Below are 14,674 nucleotides of genomic sequence, written 5' to 3' on the forward strand. Positions count from 1 at the left end.
CACTGCTTTGTATGGCTCTGCATAGCAGAGCCATACAAAGCAGTGTGCTTACAGTGTAAAGCACAAACACAGCACACACTTAACCCTTTTTATTGCCCCCAGATGTTAACCCCTTCCTGCCCAGTGTCATTTATACAGTGTCAGTGCTTTTTATTAGCACTGATCACAGTATTAGTGTCACTGGGGATGTCAGTGATAGTTAGTCAGTTCCCCCCCAGTGTCAGAATGCCTGCCACTGTCCCGCTATAAGTCGCTGATCAGCGCCATTACTAATATAAAAATTGAAAAAAAAATTACAGTATATGTACCGCCATTTGTAGACGCTATAACTTTCAAGTAAACCAATTAATTTACACGTATTGGGATTTTTTTAGCAACGATATGTAGAAGATTACATTTTGGCCTAAATTTATGATGAAATTTGATTTTGTAAACTTTTTAATTGGACACGTTTAATAGCAAAAAGTAAAAAATATTGCTTTTTTCTCAAAATTGGTGGCCTATTTTTTTTTGTTATAGCGCCCGTGATGTGTGGCCCCTTGCACACGGGCATCACAAGTTCCTGAGTAAACATCAGTAAATTATGACGCTCATGTGCAAGGGGTCTAATACTCACCTGCTGAAAATAATGGACATTTCTGACATGTGTTGACAGCATGTAGATGACAGCATATACTATTGATTAATGGAGTACTGTTGGAATGCAGTGTTCATGTATTTTGTGCAACAACGACATCAGTATTCCGTAGAGATATATTCTTCAACCAGTAGATGGCAGTGTTTATAAGTTCTATGGTATACTCTATGTCAGTGGTCTCCGAACTGTGGTCTGAGGGCTTGGTGCGGCCCTTTGATTGCTTTTATCCAGCCCTGGGTACTATTTCATCCACTGATACCAACAATGGGACATAATTCCCCCTATTGACACCAATGAAGTGGCACAATATATCCCAATTACATCAATTATCGCTCCCAATGACAACAGTAATAGGGGACAATTCTTCCCAATGTCAACAATGTTGGGGCACTATTCCTCCCACTGATGCCAACATTGGAGCACTATTCCTCCCACTGATGCCAACATTGGGACACTATTCCTCCCACTGATGCCAACATTGGGGTACTATTCCTCCCAAAAATGGGGCATTGTCTATTCCCAATGATATCAGAACCTTTTCTACTCCCAATAGCCAAAGATTGCCCCCCCTAAGGTCTGAAGGACAGTAAACTGGCCCTTTGTTCAGAAAGTTTGGAGACCCCTGCTCTATGTCTTTTCTCTGAACAAAATGCCCTGTTTCCTTGTTGCAGTGAAGCAGAAAAGCTTGTGTGACTGTGTACAGAATTTCTGACAGATTATGAACCCAGTCATAAGCGGCTACAACAGAAAATGTTCAGTAATACAACTACAACAAAGCTTTCATTTGTAAATCTGACAAACCAGAACTACCAGTCTTGGAAATTCAAGATGAATATGCTGCTAATAAGAGAAGATATGTGGAAATGTATAAATGAAGTCAGGCCAGAACTCCCTTCAGATGAGTGGATAGAGAAAGCTCAGAAAGCATAGAGCACTCTCTCTTAGCAAAGAAAATGATCAAATTATACATATACTGTATGTAAGTGTAAAACTGCTAAAGAATTGTGGAAAGTATTACAAAAGGTGCATGAAAGAACTAATCTCAACAATAAACTATTTTTTATTAGAAAGCTATATCAAACCAAGCTGATGAAAGGCCAGGTTATGCAGGATTACAAAAGGTAAACCCTGGAAATGGTTGAACGCTTGTACGAGAGATATAGAAGAAATAAAAGATTTTAATGTCGCAGCACTCTTACACAGTGATTTACCAGAAAGTTATGAACCACTTGTTACTGTTCTTGATGCACGTCCAGATGATGAACTGACATTGGCATACGTTAAGGACAAGCTTGTGGATGAATATGGGAGTAAAGCTGAAAGCATTAATAGTTACAGTGCTTCTGACACAGAGTCTGCTTTGAAGACGTAAAATAGGAATAAAAACAGTAACATGCAACAAGAAGCATGTAAATGCTTTGTGTGCAAGAAACAAGTCCATTTAAAAACATATTGCAGAATCTGGAAAGCTAGAATTTAAAAACAAATGAAACTACAAAAGGCCAAAAGCATGAAGGAATAAACTGATTTTTCTTCAGATCATTAATATGTTTTTCGATCCAAAAGTTTCACCTCATCTTTGCAGGTATGGTGTGTTGATTCAGGAGCTATGAGTCACATGACAAATGACGAAATTTCTTTATTCACCTTGACCTGAGTAAAACAGAAAACAAATCACACAGCTAATGGGAAGGTGACCTAAGCAGTCGCAAATCCATAAGTGGTTACTGGTTCAAATTAGGAAACAGTCCTATAGCTCGGTCCAGCAAGAAGCAGATCTCAGTAACTTTGTCTTCTACAGAGGCAGAATACATTGCTGCTGCCTATACCAGTCAAGAAGCTGTGTGGTTACGTTAATTGCTTGAAGATCTTGGGGAGCCAATGTCCCAGCCTACAATCTTATATGAGGACAATCAAGGAAGTTTCAGACTTGCCACAAATGAGAGATCAATGCAAGAACAAAGAATATTGAAGTCAGACATCATTACATTCATGATCTAAATGAATAAAATGTAATTGTACTTATGCATTATGAAACTAATAACATGATTGTAGATGCTTTGACAAAACTGCTTACAAGAAACAGATTTATACAACTGAGATCAAAAATGGGACTAATATAAGGAATAGTTGTTGAGTGGGGGGGGGGGGGGGGTGTTGGATTACAGTGTTCAAGCATTTTGTGCAACAATTGCATTAGTTTTCAGTAGAGATATATTCTTCAACCAGTAGTTGGCAGTGTTTACAAGTTTGTAGCTGCATCTATGGTATGCTCTATCTCATTTCTCTGAATAAAGTTTCCTGTTTCCTTGCTCTCGTGCAGCAGAAAAGCACATGTGAACTGCACGCTGTCTGTTCTGTAGGACTATATAAAAAATTTCTAACAAGCATATTGACCTCAGGAGAGCTGAATTCACTACAAAACTTTTTCCTCAAAGTTAACTTTTATTGTCACATTGTGACCTTGTAATCAAAGACTGTGGTGCCGCTCAAGCAGTGACCGCTTAACCAGATCCTCTGAAAGACAGGGTGTGACGTATCAAAGTAGAGATCCAGAAAGCGAATCCATGTGATTAGAAAGGATTGCTGTTCTTCTGATCAGCCATGTAGACAAAGCCTGCGTGTCTGCACCAGAACCATGCCCCCATCCCATATTTTGCAAATGTAATTTTATTGTAAGTAATGTTGATTTGCCAGGCATAAATCCTGCCCTGCCTTCATAAATGAGGCATAGGATAACTTTGGCCAATATTGTAGCTGACCCCCATTCCAAAGGACCCTTACCTGTTTTAGGCCAGAATGTAACCGTTGCTTCATAAAAGGAATATGGGAATGTGTGCTATATTATTGTGGCACAATGTGTTGGAAGTACCTCTGGTGTACATCCAGGGATAGCAAAGTAAATCCAGTTATCATATGGCTTCAATAATCTCCTTTTTCATCTCAATCTAGAAAACCTTCTGACTAAGCAACAACTGGGAAAAAGCAATATCCTGGAAATATTCTTCCTGGACCCTAGATGAGGTTGGCACTGTAAAGCTACAGTATATAGGAAGCTGTAGTATTCTACAAACCTATTTTTTATTTAATATTTACCTGACAAAATGGTTGATGCCTAATTTTGAGCAAAGCATTTGAGGAATGGTTTACCAAGTTCAAAATAGCATTGTGTGCTGAAGAACAGACATTCTTTCATTTTGCAATGTATGATCTATAAGTTCAAAGCCATTTATTTTTCTGTGTGACATGCAGGTTTGCTCAAACTCTATACAATAATTTTCCCTCAAGTTGAAGACCTAATAAAATCCTAAAGAAGTCTTCATTGTATCCCATTGGAATAGCAGGTTAATATACTTCTTATGACAATTGATTTGGGATTCTCTAGCCCGAATAGATACTGTACATTCTCCATTTATTACCTGTTGGAGACAACACATAGGTAAAAAGTCTAAGATCAAATGGTCTGTGATCAGATTTATTTCGGGAACAAGCCAAATGGACTCAAACATGCGGTCTTAGAGTCAAACATATTCAGTATGCATTTCAATAGGAACACTAAACAAAATCTGAGTAGGATCTCCTTTTGTTCTCAAAAGACTGCATCATGCAATTTTTACAGATTTCTCTGTTTCATATACTTGCTGTAAATATCACATTTATCACATCCCAAAGGTTTTCTATTATGTTCAGATCGGTGACTGGTCTACCATCTTTGTACCTTAACAGAATCAAGAGAGACGAAGTCTTTAACTGTCCAGTTTTGGCAAGCCTCCACCCACTGCAGACACAGTTTTCTAATTCCTGCTAGCTATAGTTGTAAGGTGTTCATTGGAGTTGACCTTTCTGTGCACTCAAACCAGTCTGGCTACTCTTTGGCTTCTTTCAATGACAAGAATGATGAGATTCTGTCTGCAGAATTGTTGTTCAGTGAAAGTTTTTTGTTTTTCACACAATTCTGAAATTGTGAAATTCAGAAACAGACTCTGCAGAATGTTATGTGCGAAAATCTCAGGAAATTAGCAGTTGCTGAAACTCAAACCAACGCATCTGCCCCCAATAATCATACCGTGATAAACATCACTGAGATCACAGTTTGTCCCCATTCTGGTGTTTGATTTGAATGTTAACTAAAGTTCCTGACTGGTATCTATATGATTTTATGCCCTGCAATGCTCTCACATAATTTGCTAACTAAATAAATGCTAATTTCATCTAGGTTCATTAGTAGGAGGCTTCTATTTTCTTCAGATGAGTGCAGCCAGAGGGATGTCTACCCATGCAGTCCCATTTATTCTCCCATGAAACAAAGTGTATAGGGCTTTAAAATGTTCCTCCCTCCTCTGGATCAACTAGGACAGTGGTTTCCAAACTGCGGCCCAGGGGCCGAATGTTGCCCTTTTCTTATTTTTATCTGGCCCTTGGGCCATTCCACCAAATTACTCAATGATGGCCTACCATGCCCCTCTTCTGACACCATCAGTGGGACAATATTCCTCCCATTGATACCAACAGTGAGAATGCAGTGAATTTTTGTTTTTATATTAGCATATTGACCTCTGCAGATTTGTAATAATTCTCTTGGGTCACACTTATTTTCTGGAATTTACATTATTATCCTTAGTTCTTTAACCTCCCTAGCGGTAATCCAGAGTGTGGCTAGGGGTTCATTTACAGTACCAAAAGCGGTAACCCCGAGCCACACTTGAGATTACTCTATAGTGCTTCTCCTGCGATCCCCCGATCATTATCTTGTCCTGGGATCCCGCTTTGTCCTCCAGCCATGTCCTCCAGCTGATGCCGGCATTTGTCTTCTGGGTTCCATTCCCTGCGAGCATTGGTAAGCAGGGGGGCAGAACCGGCAGGAGATTAAAAAAATAAAAAATATGACATACACACAATACATTGTAATCTGTTAGTATTACATTACTGTATCAAACCATATCACCTAAATTTTGTCCTTAGTGCTTTGTCCAGTGCCCTGCCTGCACTTTTACCGTTCTTTCTGCCTGGAAACTTGAGAACGTTCATGGCATCCAAAAAGTGTCCCTTTAGGTCAAAAGCGGTTTTAGAGCAGCTAGAATACAGTGATAGTGAATTAGAATCACTTAAAGAATTGAGCAATAGTGATTTGTGGGGAAATTCGTCATCGGACACTGAAAACGATTCTGCGACTGAGCTCAGTGATGTGCGATCTTGGTGCTCTATTTCAAATTTCAGTGTTTTTGGTTTGATTACATTATTGTATTAAATTTAATATTATTATATTATTATTTTTTATAAATATTTATTATATTATAATTCATGAGTTCGTGTTTCAAACTTATCATACCCGGGATGTTTACTAGACTCTTGTTTTGGACAGATTTAAGTGAGTTATTCCTAAGAATTACAGGCCTACAATATAAAACAACAAATTTCCATGCAAAACAATGTACCGCATTGACATTCAAAAATAATGATTAGTTAGACTGCCAGGGAGGTTAAAACCCACATTTTCAAAATTGCCCACCCATCTTAGGCTTTCACTACTGGCTACTCCCTTACCTACTGTACCTAGAGAGTGTCTACTTTTCTTGTTCCTTTTATATTGACTGTACAGTATGTGCCAGAACTGGAACAGAGCTGTGCTCCAAGACTTTGGCCAATCATGGCTCTTCCTGTGAAGTCAGTTGTGATTGGCCAAAGCATTGCACAGTCAGGTGCAATGCTTTAACCTAATACAGTGCGTGGCCAGAGCAGATTGCATTGTGCGATGCGCGGGGGGAGCGGCCCGCCGCACGCCCCGGATGTTCATGTATTCAGTGAACACACGAACATTCAAGGTTCGAGTCAATTGTATACAGACTATCCCTAATACTAATAATTATTTCACAAAGTTTCTATAAACCACTTCTAGATGTAGCAATATATATTTATCTCTGTGCACATATCAATATGCTAATGTAAACTATCACATGCATCTGTGTTGAAGCCTGATGCTTAACAAATGTGTGTTGGTTAACTTTGTTTCAGACAGGTGGCAGGGAACTGCTAGTATATCATTTGCTCTGGTTACTCTTATTTCAACAAGCAAAGTAGTCTCACAAATGCTTAAAGTGATTGTAAATGTTATATTAAAATTGTTTTTAAAAAGTCATAATTATCTGCTCTGGCCAGAGGTTTTGCACAGAGCAGCCCAATCCTCCTCTTTTTGGGTCCCCTGCTGGTGCTCCTGGCTCCTCTCCTCCCTCCCCTATTGAGTTCCCATAGTAAGCCGCTTGGTAGAGGGCACTTGTGCATGCTTGTGCTGAGCTGGCTCTTTGTGTCCATAGACACACACAGCATGGCTTAGCCCCACCCCCTGCTCCCTCCTCAATGTTTGTGATTGAAAGCAGTGGGAGCCAATGTCTCCCACTGCTGTGTCTGAGCTAATGAGAATGGAGAGAGCCGAGAGAGCCTCTGCTCTCATTTATGTTGCTGGATCGAGATTGGGGTCGCGTAAATATAAGGGGGGGGGGTTGGGCTGAATATTGAAGGGTTCTTTACCTTGATGAAGAGGTAAAAAAGGTAAGGTAAGGTAAAAAAAACTTCAGCCTTTAGAACCCCTTTTTTACAGATGAAATAGTTGTTTTTGGAAAAAAAAAATCATGATTTCAACTGGATATAGCTATTGGTGTGATGATGCAAATGATTGGAACCATACATATATTCAATGGGGCCCAGAGTTGCCTGCTTCTCCAATTTCCATCTCAAAGGCATTCCCCTGGTGATGCAGCCTACTATTTGCTTTACGGCAGTAATATATAAACCTATATATGTTTATTTTATCCAAGATATTTTGTCTAATGCTATTGTCGGCATAAACGACTGGTCATTTCTGAGCCCTTGTTGTTCCTGGGCTTTAGGTACTGCCTTGAAAGTGACAAACAGTTAGCTAAAGGTTGGCTTGAGGTTAGGTTTAGTATGAGATTTAGGGACACATTATGATTAAGAGCTGGGTTTAGGAATAGGATGAGGATAAAGGGTAATTATAGGGGTTACTGTGATTTCAAGTGTATAACGTTTGGGTCACTCTTGGCAGCGAGTGAAGAGACGAACCTCCCCTGAAGGGGATCGAAGCAAATATCTTAAACAAGTTTGCACAGCTCTCAATCCAACAAATAAAACTGACTATAAATAATAACATATAGCAGTAAAATATAAAATCTGGAAAACTTCTCTGTATATTGTAAATTAAGGTAAAAGCACAAATGTTATTGCTTTCATAGAGAACAATCATATGATATGGGTAAATTTCACTTTGTATAATAATAGGAATTGATTTACTAAGACTGGAGATTGCAAAATCCAGTGCAGCTGTGCATGGTAGCCAATCAGCTGCTAACTACAGCTTTTTCAATTAAGCTTTGACAATAAAACCTTGGAGCTGATTGCTTTCTTTGCAGAGCTGCTCCGGATTTTGCACTCTTTAGTATTAGTACATTAACCTACTAGACTTCAGCCAGCTGAAACAAACTGTCCATGTCACTATTGATCTAGCAGATTCAGTACTTTGTAAGTCTCACCTGGAAAATATTGCATGATAGGGAGTTATAACATCACTCTGGCTTTCCAGATCTACATACTTTTCCTAGGTTAGTAACTCAATACTAAAACCAAGGATTTCCAGGAATCTAGCTTTTTATGTGGGAAGGAAGCTAGCAATGGCAGGCAACATATTTCTCTTCCCTGAGAGTCCACTCACACCAGAAGGTAGAGAATCAACAATGCATGTGTTTTCCTGCACTGAGGTGGTTTTCATTGGACAGCCCATTTAAAGGACACAAAATGCATTAAAATTATTCTGCTGGTCCTGTATGTTTGTCAAAAAATAATAAATGCACATATTGTTGCAGGAAAAAAAATGTGCATTTATTATTTTTTCCCTAAGGAGCCTGGAAAACATTTCACCCGTGAACAGTGGATCAGGGGTGCAATGCAAAACTCCTGCAGACAAGCCCTTCAGCTTCCAGCCTGTACCTAAGCACAAGTGGAAATGTTCCAAAAGGTGAACTTGTCCTTTAAAATACATGATCTGTAATGCACCTTCGTGCACCAAATAAATACTGTAGGTTCTGCAACATTTTTGCAGTGCAGCAAACATCTTGCATTGTGATGCTCTGTAACACAACTGTACTCAAGAGATGCAGTGGGGAGTCATTGACAGCAGTGTGTTGCAGTAACAAGTGCACCTTACTACCGCACTGTAGCTGTCATTCGTCATCCAGTTCTGGGAGAGCGTCATATAACATACTCCCAGAAAGTGATCCCCATGCTGTCTGTGATTGCTGTGTCCTTTGGACACAGCTGATCACGTGACATGGTAAAAGGCCAATCACAATGGCCTTTTACCACATGATCAGCTGTGTCGACTCACAGCTGACCACCATGTAAATACACTTGCCTGTTATCAGCAGTATTTTTCTAACACTGTCACAGCGTGAGGAAAGTCCCGCCAGTAACCGACAACTGCCAAAGCAGACATCTGCACTGATAATCAGGACACTGATTATCAATTCCCTTGATTATTAGTGCAGCCCCAAACGTGCCCACCAGTATTGCCCATCAGTGTCCAGCAGTGCTGCGCATCAGTGCCCAACAGTGCTGCCCAGCAATGCTGCCCTTCAGTTTCCAACAGAGCTGCCCGTCAGTTCCCACCAGTGCTGCCCAGCAGTGCTGCCAATCTGTGACCGTCAGTGCCGCTTATCAGTGCAGCCAGTCAGAGCCGTCAGTCAGGGCCCTTCAATGCTACCTATTAGTGTCCATCAGTGCCACCTATCAGTGCCCATCATTACTGCCTATCAGAGCCGCATATCAGTGCCTCCTCATCAATGCCCACCAGTGTCGCCTCATCAGTGCTGCCTCATCAGTGCAGCCTATCAGTGTCCATCAGTGCTGCCTATCAATGCCGCCTCATCAGTGTCCATCAGTGCTGCCTATTAGTGCCCATCAGTGCTGCCTATCAGTGCAGCCTCACCAACGCACATTAGTGAAAGAGAAAAATTACCTGTTTGCAAAATTTTATATTAGAAACAAAGAAAACCTTTTTTTTTTTAAACTTTTGCTTTTTTCGTTTATAGTGCAAAAAATAATAACCCCAGTGGTGATTAATTACCACCACAAGAAGCTCTGTCTGTGTGAAAAAAAAGTATAAAAATTGCATATGGGTACAGTGTTGCATGACTGCACAATTGTCATTTAAAGTGAGACAGCTCTAAATGCTGAAAATTGGCCTGGTAAGGAAGGGGTATAAGTGCCCAGTAGGCAAGTGGTTAAAGTGTGAAACTGTACAGCGGTAGTGTGAATGTACCCTTACATTTTTCTCATCCAACATTGCCATAATAATAATGACTCAATGCTCCTGAAATCCTCATTAGCTGGTTAAAAAAGGCAAATTATATCACACATTTAAAGTGTTAGTGACTTCCAGCTTTTATGAACATTCCAAACCGTTATATAATATTAACATATGGTACACATGTTTTTATAGAATAAAGCAGTGCTGTATTCAACTCTTCCCAGAGCTGAAAAGGAAAATGCAAGGTAGAAACTGATGGCATAAAAACAAGGCTTTTGGTACACACCATATGCATGAAAGTGATCAGAGTATTCATTTGGCAGAAAACCAACAATGTAAAAGTAATTAAAAACACATTGTGTAAAAAAGAATGTAGATATAAAATCTGCTGCTGACTTTTATCAGCAACAGTTGAAAAAAGCCTGCAGAAGCAACTCATAAATAATGCATGCCTAGAAAATAAAAAGTGTAGCAAGTCCAATAATAAATAGCTTGATGAAGCTCTCCTCGCAAAAGAACAAGAATCAGTCAAGAATTAGCATGGTGCAATTCTAAAATGCAAATCTGACTTTGTAGATAATGTCCACCCGTGCCCATGTACATAAACAAGCCTCTTACCGATTCCCCTGGTTGTTAAAACACAAATCAGGCCTAGAGATTAATGTTAGGGAGTGTATGTATATGAATAGAATGGATTTGGACAGACTCTGAATATAAAGCATCCAATAACTGATAGTGAATTAACACGGAAGCGACATCCAAGTAAAGGAAGCTAGCTGGCTGATAAATAGATCAGGTAACATTGTGTACAGTACTGCTTACAAAGTAATACATCTAAACCAGTTATTCTTGGGAAATCCCCTTACAAATTGTTGTTTCCATTTAATTATCCAAATATATGACATTCTATAGAGAGGAAATATTTTTCAATCATGTAAGATATACTTTTTGCAAATTGCACTTTAATATTAGCTTCTTTTTTTAAACTAAAGTGCCTTTGATGAGTGATACCAAATAGATTTCAGTCTTGGTCCAAGCCTTACATCACCAAGTGCAATGAAAAGTGCCTGATGCAGTGGTGTAAAGCACGTTGCCACTGGTCTCAGTGGAGACGTGTTCTCTAGAGTGATAAATCACGCTCCTCTGTCTGGCAATCCAACGGACGTGTCTGGGTTTGGCGATTGCCAGGAGAACGATACTTGCCTGACTGCATTGTGCCAAGTGTAAAGTTTGATAGAGGGGGATTATGGTGTGATGTTGTTCTTCAGGGGTTAGTTCCAATGATACCAAGCATACCAATACATTTTGGACAATTTCATGCTTCCAAATTTGTGGGAACAGTTTGGGGATGGCACCTTCCTGTTTCAACATGACTGCGTACCAGTGCACACAGCAAGACATGGATGAGCAAGTTTGGGTGGAGGAACTTGACTGGCCTGAACAGAGTCCTGACCTCAACCCAAAAGAACACCTTTGGGATGATTTAGTGCAAAGACTGCGAACCAGGCTTTTTCATCCGACATCAGTGCCTGACCTCACAAATGCACTTCTGGAAGAATGGTCAAACATTTCCCATAGCCACATTCCTAAACCTTGTGGACAGCCTACCCAGAAGAGTTGAAGCCGATATAGCTGCAAAGGGTGGCCCAATTCAATATTGAACCCTACGGACTAAGACTGAGTTGCCATTAAAGTTCATGTGCATGCAAAGGCAGGCGCCCCAATACTTTTGGTAATATAGTGTATATATACTATATGCAGGGCTGCAGTTAGAAATCATGGGGCCCCATATCCCATATAGCCTACATGATGGGGCCCTCTTTGACCCCACCCCTGGCCCCTCCCAAGAAACACATCTGGAAACAAAATGCAGCTTTGTCTTGTATGTAGTAGAAGGGGGAGCAGTTACAAATTCAGATGTAAATAAGGCCTAAGGCTACAGGGCTTTTTTCTCAGAAAGTAGGTGCATGAATTCTATCATGCCCCCCATCGCATCACTGGCCATCAACATTATCCACAATACCCCCCCACCAGTGTGCTACACACAGAGTGCAGGGTTCAGGATTGTGCTACGTACAGCGTGCAGGGTTCAGGATTGGGCTACGTACAGAGTGAGGGGCTCAGGATTGGGCTACGTACAGAGTGAGGGGCTCAGGATTGGGCTACGTACAGAGTGAGGGGCTCAGAATTAGACTACATACAGAGATAGGGGCTCAGGATTGGGCTATATACAGAGTGTGGGGCTCAGGAGTGTGTTACATTCAGATAGCACAGTTAAAGACTGTGTTATGTACAGACTGCAGGTGTGCATATCTCACGGGCCAGTTTACAACTTCCCCCCCAATACAGAGCTCTCCTCCCAAATGTCTGCTTCCTCCTGCCCAGTACAGAGCTCTTCTTTCCTCCCTGCTCAGTGCAGAGTACCCCTCTCTTCCTCTTCCAGACCTTTTTTCTCCTCCCTGTCCAATACACAACACTCTTTTACCCCACAGAAGAGAATGTACGGTAACTTACAGTAGGAAGTCAGGCTACTGACTTTGGCTTTTGTAGATGCTGCGGGCACGAGGCTGGAGCTGTGTGCGTACCCCACCCTCTCATTTGCTCCACCCCCTCCTCCTCCGTGCCCCTCAACCCCCCTCAGTTGTATGTGCAGGGAGAACAGGGAGGGTTTGGTGTGCCCGGCTTCTGTGTTTTATATGTGACAGCTGACAGTAGTGACGGCAATGCAAGTGGCCAGCTGTAGCTACTGCATTAAGATGAAACTTGAAGTTGCAGGCTGGCTGGGACCCCTGTCACAGTAAAGGGCCCAGGTCCCCTACAGGAGGCCCGGAGGTACCCCCTTATCAGCAACCCTGGCTATATGTCAGGGGTTGAATAAGAATATGGAAACACTACAAGATTTGCAGGTGTGAAAGTGATGACATGTTTTGTATTGAAAGCAGAAGTGATGTCACATTCTTTTGCTTTTGCTGTTTGATGAGACACCTAGCTAACAGGTTCAAAGCCCTGCTTTCATCACTCACTGTGCTCTGCTAGTAATACGGAATCATATCAGAGCTCACTGAATTTCAAAAAGAGCAAATTGTTGGTGTTCGCTTAGCTGGTGCCTCTGTGACTGAAGTTGCCAATTTATTTGCAGTGTCGTGAGATACAGTATCAAAGGTTATGACAACATATACAGTTTTCATGAAAAAGTCGTCTGATAAGCATAAGCGAAGTCGACATTGTGAACTGACTGAAAGAGACAAAAAGACATTGCATAGTATTTTGACAGAATAAGAAAACAACTGCTGCAAAAGTAACTGCAGAGCTCAATCTCAGTCTTCCAAAGCCCATGTCCACAAAAACTGTGTGGAGGGAACTCCATAAGCAAAACATTCACAGGCGAGCTGTCATTGCCAAACCATTAGTGACTGATATTAATGCTCAGAAGAGCAGAAAGTGGTGAAATATCCATAAATCATGGACTATCGATCAATAGAAGACTGTAATATGATCCGATGAATCGAGCTTCACACTGCTCCCAATCACTGGACATGCTTACAGTACATGTGGCAAACACTGTCCCAAGCTTATGACCAGGACTGTCTTGTGCCAACGGTAATGCATGGTGGGGGTGCATTCGTGATTTCGGCAGCCATGTCTTTGTATTCTGCAAGCCCCATCATCACCTTGAAAGGTAGAGTCACTTACAACAACTATGTACACATTTTGGCCAATCATGTGAGCCCCATGGTGCAGACATTGTTTCCTATAGACAGCGCCATTTACTAAGATAATAATGCTCCTATTCACACAGCTGATGTTGTCAAATCATGCTTTGACGAACATGCAAACAAAGTCTCGCACCTTCCCTGGGTGCTGCAGTCACCAGAACTCAATATCATAGGCACTATGGTCAAGTTTGAAGAACAAGGTTTGGGCTTATATTCCACTTCTGGCATCTCTATGAGAACTGAAATGTCTTTTGCATGAAGAGTGGTATCAGATTACATTATCCACCATCCAAGACTTTCAACTGTCAATTCCCAGGAGAATTCAGGCCATCTTGGATGCCAAAGGTGGTCCAACACCATATTAAGTAATGATTTTGGTCTCTTACCTAGTATTTCCATAATTTTGTCCAACCCGTATATGTATTGCATATGCATACAGAATACATACAGTATGAAAGTATATTATATTGAGTATGCATTTTCAATATTTTTGTGAATCATATCTGTCTTTCAGAATTCATAAGACTCTTAAAGCTCAATTCCTTCTTTAAAACCACTTCCCCTCTGCCCTATAGCAGAAATACTGCTACAGGGAGGCAGCGGTGCGCAAAATCACATATATACATGATTTTGCAGTTCTGGGTCTGTGTCACCAAGTCAGTTCCCCCCAGTGTCAGAATGCCCACCGCAGTCCCGCAGTCCTATAAGTCACTGATTGCCGCCATTACTAGTAGAAAAACAAATTCCAGTATATATACTGCCAATTGTAAACGCTATGACTTTCACGGAAACCAATTCAATTAAATGTATTGGGATTTTTTTTTAGCAAAGACATGTAGCAGAATACATTTTGCCCTAAACTTATGATGAAATTTTATTTTTTTATTTTTTTTTATTGCACGTTTAATAGCAAAAAGTAAAAAATATTGTTTTTTTTCTCAAAATTGTTGTTCTTTTTTTTGTTTATAGCGCAAAAATAAAAAATGCACAGGTGATCAAATACCA

Source organism: Staurois parvus, unplaced genomic scaffold, assembly GCF_062004578.1.
Source record: "Staurois parvus isolate SC_StPar_1 unplaced genomic scaffold, SC_StPar_1.0 ptg000648l, whole genome shotgun sequence".
NCBI classification, from domain to species: Eukaryota; Metazoa; Chordata; class Amphibia; order Anura; family Ranidae; genus Staurois; species Staurois parvus.